Below are 7,536 nucleotides of genomic sequence, written 5' to 3' on the forward strand. Positions count from 1 at the left end.
GTCCTTAAATTTTGGGAGAGTGTTGTGTTGCAAAATAGAGCTCACTTGCTTGGTTAAAACCACTTTCTTTGGTGTTTGGGTCTTGTTCTTTCTCTTTTAGGTGCAAAGATCTTTCAAAAATTTGGCATAAGCCAGAATTTACTTAATTGCATCCAAGAGGGGAAGATTGATCTTCACTTGCCTAAACATTTCAATGATTTCATTGGTCTTGGTCTTTTGCTTTTCAAGAGAATTGGATCCTTTCAAGGCATCCGAAAATGGAGCTCTTGCCTCTTAAACTTTTTCAAAATCTTTTTGAAAATCACTTCCAGCACAAGAATTTTTTAAACCATTGTTCAAATAATTTTTCTCAACAAGATGATCATGCATGTGCAATAAAGGAGGAATAAAATGTAAAACGGAATGGGTGTCAACTTTTGGTTGCACTGGTTCACTCTCTTCATTGGAAACATCAATTTGATTGTCAACAATTTTTCCACTTCTCAAGGTCGTCACTGCATTGACATGTTCAATTGTGGGACTTTCCGATGAGGAATTAGTTTTCACAACACATTGTTGCTTTGGTGGGGCACTTAAAAGCATCTTCCCTTTCTTCCTAGCATTTAAAGTGCTAGCTATTTGCTCGACTTGGGTTTCTAGCTTTGCAATGGATTGAGAATGAGAGTGAAGTAATTGAGTGTTTGCTTCTAAAGTACCTAAAGCAGTCAACACTTTTTCTACAAAAGCGGGACTCCTAGAATTTCCTTGAGAATAAGATGATTGATTAGGAAAATGAGTGTTAGAAAATTGGTTTCCATGTTATTGAAAGGATGATCTAAAACCTTGGGCACCTTGGCCTTACATTGGGGACGGAACATACTTGCCTTGAAAACCACCTTGGGGAGGGTTTGAGCTTTCCCCTTGGCTTTTCCAAGAAAAGTTTGGATGATTCCTCCACCCTAGATTATAATGTGTGCCATAGGGACTATTCCCTTGGTTAACAAATGCGACATTCACTTGTTCATGGTTCTCACTTTGTACATGTCCATGGGGACAATTGGAAGTAGAATGTAGGACACTAGAATAAGTCATGCATGATTCATTAGAATTGCGATGAGAATGATTAGGGGAGAAAGACACTTGATTCACCGAATTTTGGTTGATCAAAAATTGATCAAACCTTTGAGATAAAGATTTCATTTTGGTGGCTATGTCATTGGGATTGTCAACTTGATACAAGCCAACATTCTTCCTTTCGCCTAGATTTCTGCCATTTTTAGATGACAAAGATTGATGCATTGAATTCTCACTCATACTCTCATATAATTGCCAAACATCATTTTCATGCTTATCAAGATAAGAACCACCCATAGATGCATCAACCATACCCTTGTGATTATCTGGCAAGCTTTCAAAGAAGTATTGTACTAATTACAACTTAGGAATGTCATGATGTGGACACTTCCTAAGCAAATCATTAAATCTTTCCTATGCCTCATGAAACATCTCCCCATCCCCTTGAGAAAATTCTCTAATTGAGGTTCTCATAGCATTGGTCTTTGAAACCAAAAGGTACTTTTTCAAGAATTCTTGTTGCATTTCCACCTAAGAAGTTATTGAAAAAGGCTTAAGATTATTGAACCAGTATTTTGCTTTGTCTTTAAGGGTGAAAAGGAAGAGTTTAAATCGCAAAACCTCTTCTGGCATGTCCGTGTATTTTACGGTGGAACACACTTCAATGAACTCATCCAAATGCTTATAAGGTTCTTCACTTGGAAGTCCATGATAGTTAGGAAGCATTTGAATGGTTTGTGGTTTAAACTCATAATGATGTGCTCTAAATGGGGGTAATTGAATGCATGAAAGTGCATTATATTCATTTGGCACATAATGATCACGTAAAGCAAGAGGAGGATTCACAATTGGTGGTGTTACATAAGCACCTTGATTACCTTGAATAATGGGAGGTTGTGGAACAGAAATTAGCTGAGGCATTCCCAATGGAACTTGGCCTTGTTGTTGTGGGGGAATGAATGGTCTAAGCATACTGATGCGTCCGGGGGCGATGTGTCGCCGCACCACCACCGTCGAGCTTGAATGAGTGCGTAGATTATAAGGCGAGGGCCAAGAGTTTTACATTTATAGAAGCCACTACTACCTTTCACTAAAAATATAGCTAGGGCGAGTAGGATCATCCCAAGGGATTTGTGAGGATCGAGCAATGTCGTGGAATCATTATTAGGGCGAGTAGGTCGAGTGATCAAACAATTGGTTGGTTGGTTGATTAAAGAACAACTAAATTAAACTAAGTGATAGCAAAAGAATGCAATAAAGAGTAAGTAAGGGAGAGAGATATTGGGGTTTAGAGATCACCACCAAGCAATGCATTTCTATATCATTGACAAGTGATTAATGAGGGCAAATGGTGTGTTGCAATATTGGTGTGTGTGTGTGTGTGTTTGGTTGATTCAACAAGCAAGGATGACTAGTTAAGCATGTATTGTCTAAACATCATGTGAAAGACACAATATATCTAAGCAATGAAGCATATATTGTCTAAACAACATGTGAAAGGCACAATAGATCAAAACAAGTCATTAATCCTTTCATTAAGCTCACAATCCAAATACAACACAAGGATAGAAACATATGTTACTTGCATTCAAAAGCTTGGATCATCAAACAACAAGCATAGATTGTCCTCCCATTTAACACTATACTACAACTACACTACATCTACACTACTGGCATGAAAATAAACTAGGGGAGAGACATAATCCATCAAGGAATAAGTATGAACCATCAAGAGAATCACAAGAGCATTCCTTTAAGCACTATGTTTTGACAATCTCCAAATCTATAGCATTAATACACATAGATATGCATCAACAACACAAAATCTAGAGACAGGCACATGAACATCTATTCTAGCATACATAGACATATGGATAGAATGAAATGATCAATTGGAAGCATTAAACCACATAAATCATTGAATAAACAAGATCTAAATATATCAAAGTGTCAAAACATTAATTACAACACTAATCCCTCAATAATACACAAGATTAAGATATAGAAAGCATGCTTGGGGCTAACTCTAGCCCCAAGAGGATGTCTAGCCACTCATGGTGATGTTGCTCCAACCCTCAAGGACTAACTCCATGGAAGAGGCTTGCTCCTTGGTTAATGAACTCCAATGGTGTCTCTAGCTTCCTCCTCCTCTAAACTTTTTCTCCAAGAGATTAAACCCTAGAATACTCTATATGCTCAAAAAGTGCATCATATTCCTTTTATAGGTAGGTCAAGTGGCACATAAAATGAGCTGGGGTCGTGCAAAAAATATTCCCTAATGATTAGATAGAGGACAGATTGCACAAGCTGGAATTTTAACTTTTTCGCACTGGAGGAAGTTCGATTGATCGAACCTTGGACTTGGATCGATCGAACTGGCTAAGATCTATCGAACTTAGGCTGGATCTATCCAACTAGTTGAACTTTTTGGGAAAAGACAAATCCGAGATATTTTGGAGAGATATTTATGGGAAAAGGACAAAAGTGGTTAGTGGATGGTACAACTGTAGATAGGATCAATTATTTGAATAAGGACAGAAGTGTTCAATCGATCGAAGGATGGTGTTGGATCGATCGAACTTTTGGACTTTATGCTTTTGGGCCAAGGCTTGGATCTATCTTGAAGTGTTGAGATCGATCATTGTTCGATCGATTGAACCTTGAACTTGGATCGATCGAACTTTGCTGCTTGTCACCTTTGGCTTCATTTGCTTCCTTCTTTCTCCACTTTGCTCCTTTCTTTGTTTAATCCTAAAATTGCTTCAATTAAGCTCTTATTTGGCTGAGTTAGCTTATTTTCGGGATAAGTGCCTGAAAATGGAAATAATACGAAATCAATCTAAAAGAGTAAAGTAAGATAAATAAAGGTACTAGAATACCTAAGCTTAAGGGGTTTAAATACGTACTTTTCAGCGCTCATCACATACCTAATGGTGCTTGAATATTGTCATGATTCACATTAGGGTGGAGGATACCTTATTGGTCTATGTGACCAAGGTCCTCCACATGGTCGTCATTGTGTTCCTCCATTGATGAAATGGAGTGATGAGAGCTACCCCTACCCCTTGGATTACAAACAACGGATTTAAGATGAAAATCAAGTGGGACAAGAGTAGGATTTAACAACCAATGACCATACATGCACAAACAAAACAAAAATAAGCAACAAGCAAATAACAATCACTTCTCCTTCTCAACAAATCAATCAACAAACATCATCCATATACATTGATCCCATACTCCCATGCTTTAAACAATATGCCAAAAAAAAAAAAAATTTGCCTCCATGCAGGCTCACGATTTATTTAAGAATGTAAGAACATGCCTCCACGCAAGCCGACGATTTAACTAGAGATTGAGTTAGAAAGAGCTCACAAAAGGTCCTTAAGTAACTTTAAATTATTTTTTTCCAATTTCTACTTAGCTTTGCAAATTTTTTTTTAGATTTTTGGCCTTTTTATGCTTAACTTAGCTCCTTGGTTAGAATCTCCTTTGCTCAACTTCCTTTGTTCAATGTACCTAGCCAATCAAGAACCAACACAATAAGTAACCAAAATAAAAATAAAGTAAAAACACGATCAAAAGAGTACTAATTCCTAATTGTTTCCCGGCGTTGCCAAATCCCCAGCAACGGTGCCAAAACTTGGTGTCGTTCTAACCAACAAGCTAAAACATGATGTGTGGCCAAGTTTAAATTTGTAAAGAACCACTACCACCAGTACTACTAACTTAGCTAGGGTGAATAGGGATCGTCCCAAGGGAAAAGGAAGCAATATTAATATGGAACAAGGTCAAATTAGTAGGTCGAGTGATCAAAATATGAGTTGATTGGTTAATTAAACTACAAATTAAACTAAACAAGCACAATGTAAAACAAGCAAAGTAGATAAAAGATAGAGAAAACAAGATCGAGAGGGGTCTTGGGACTTAGAGGTCACCATCAAACATCACCTTTCTAGACACTCAATATGTAATGAATGAGGGGGAACATGTGTGTGTGATTGGTTGAATCAACGCATGGATGACTAATTAAGTATACATTGTCTAGACAACCTAATGATTAGTACAATATATCAAATTAAGACATTATTCCTTCCTTTAAGCTCACAATCCAAACACAACAAAAATAACTAGAGAAATATACTACTTGTATTCATAAGCATGGAACATCAAACAACAATCATGGATTATCCTCTCATCTAAGAAAATAGTGCAACTACACTACCACTACGCTAAGGACATGAAAATTAAACTAATTAAACTAAGGAAGAGGCACAATCCATCAAGAAATGAGTATGAACTATCAAATAAACCACAAGAATATTCTATTAAAGCAATATGTCTTAACAATCTCTAGGTCCATAGCATTAACATATATAGACATGCATTAATAACACAAAAACTAGAGATAAACACATGAACATCTATTCTAGCATACATAGACATATGAATAGAATGAAATGATCAATTGGAAGTATTAAACCATAGAAATCTTTGTAAAAACAAGATTCATATATAAACCAAGTGTCAAGATAAGAATTACAACACAAATCCCCTCAAAATACAAAACATCAAGGTCTAGAAGGTATGCTTAGGGCTAACTCTAGCCCCAAGAAGATGTTTAGCTACTCATTGATGTAGTCATCCAACCCTTAAGGGCTATCTCCATGATAGGAATGATCTTCTTCTTGATGGAAACCCTAGATGGATGGAAAAGCTCCCAAATGGTGTATGTGTCTCTAATCTTTAGCCTCTCATTCTCTCTTTTTCTCCAATACTGTATAGATAGATATCAATCTCCTCAATTTGTAAAATGGCTTAAAATCCTTATATAGGTAGCTCAAGTGTCACACACAATGGTCTGAACTTATGTAGTGGGGCCTCTTCAATGATTGCACCACAAGCCATCTTTTAATGAGCTGGGCTTTATTTTATTTCACATTTGAGAGGGTTCGATCGATCGAAAGTTGATGAGATCGATCGAATGTTGATGAGATCGACCGAACGTTGATGAGATCCATCGAATGTTGGCAGGATCGATTGAATCAAGGCGGTGCCTTTATGGAATACAGACAATTCTAAGATAATTTCGGAATATTTTGGGTAAAAGACAAAAGTGGTAGGTGGGGATAAGAACAAAGAAGTTGGATCGATCTGAGGAAAGTTGGATCGATCGAAGATGGTGATTTCTTGAGGATAAGGACAAGGGCTTGATCCATCTTAGTGAGGCTGGATCGATCAGTGTGAGATCGATCGAAACTTGCAGTTTTCCTCCACTTTGCTCCTTTCTTCCGTTCAGCTTAAGATTGCTTCTTTTAGGTTTTAATTTGGCTGAATTGACTTATTTTGGGGATAAGTGCATGAAAAGGACAATAACATGAAATTAGTCTAAAACGGGAAAATAAGATAGATAAAGGTCCTAGAATACCCAAACTTAAGGGGTTTAAATACGCAATTTTCAGCGCCCATCAATTATTCCCTTGATTCATAAATGCGGCATTGACTTGTTCATGATGCTGATTATGCACATGTCCATGGGGATAATTGGAAGTAGTATGTAGGACACTTGAATATATCATGCAAGACTCATTAGAATGATAATAAGGAGGGGAAGAAGAAACTTGATGAACTGAATTTTGATTGATCAAAAATTGATTAAATCTTTAAGTTAAGGACTTTACCTCGGCAACTATGTCACTAGAATTTTCCACTTGATATAAGCTTAAATTCTTCCTCCCTCCTACATTTACATCCCTACCATTTCTAGAGGACAATGATCGATGCATTGAGTTTTCACTCATGCTTTCATACAATCTCCATATATCATCCTCATGGTTATCCAAATAAGACACTCCTATTGAAGCATCAACCATGCCTTTATGGGTATCCGACAAACTTTCATAGAAATTTTGGACGATTTACCACTTAGGAATGTCCTGATGAGGACACTTCCTAAAAAAATCGTTCAATTGTTCCCATGCCTCATGTAACATCTCCCCATCCCCTTGTGAAAACTCACGACTTGAAATACGCATAGCATTAGTTTTGGAAACGGCATAATACTTCCTCAAAAACTCTTGTTTCCGCCTAAGAAGTTATGGAAAGAGGTCTCAAATTATTAAACCAATTCTTTGCTTTGTCTTTTAGGGTAAATGGAAAGAGTTTAAGCCTTAATACCTCTTCTAGCATGTTTGTGTAACGAACGATGGAACAAACTTCAAGAAACTCATCCAAATAGTTGTATGGTTCTTCACTGGTTAGCCCAAAATAGTTTAGGAGCATTTGGATGGGTTGTGGCTTAATTTTATAATGATGTACTCTAAATGGAGGAAGACGAATGCATATAAGTGCATTATATTCATTAGGCACATAGTGATCCTTTAAAGCAATAGTAGGATTTGCAATTGGTGGCTCTATATGAGCTCCATTATTAGCTTGGGCAATGGGTGGTGGAAGTGGCATAAAGAATGGCATTGGCATTCC

The 7,536-nt window shown here is 37.0% G+C and overlaps 1 pseudogene; it reads left to right on the forward strand.

The window, feature by feature from the left end:
* Positions 1-1,423: 1,423 nt before the first annotated feature.
* Positions 1,424-1,522, forward strand: LOC132268017 (small nucleolar RNA R71; annotated as a pseudogene).
* The last annotated feature ends 6,014 nt before the right edge of the window (positions 1,523-7,536 follow it).

The sequence above is a fragment of the Cornus florida genome, unplaced genomic scaffold, assembly GCF_030987335.1.
Source record: "Cornus florida cultivar Cherokee Brave unplaced genomic scaffold, ASM3098733v1 CherokeeBrave_3.0.0_Hap2_Chr07, whole genome shotgun sequence".
NCBI lineage: Eukaryota > Viridiplantae > Streptophyta > Magnoliopsida > Cornales > Cornaceae > Cornus > Cornus florida.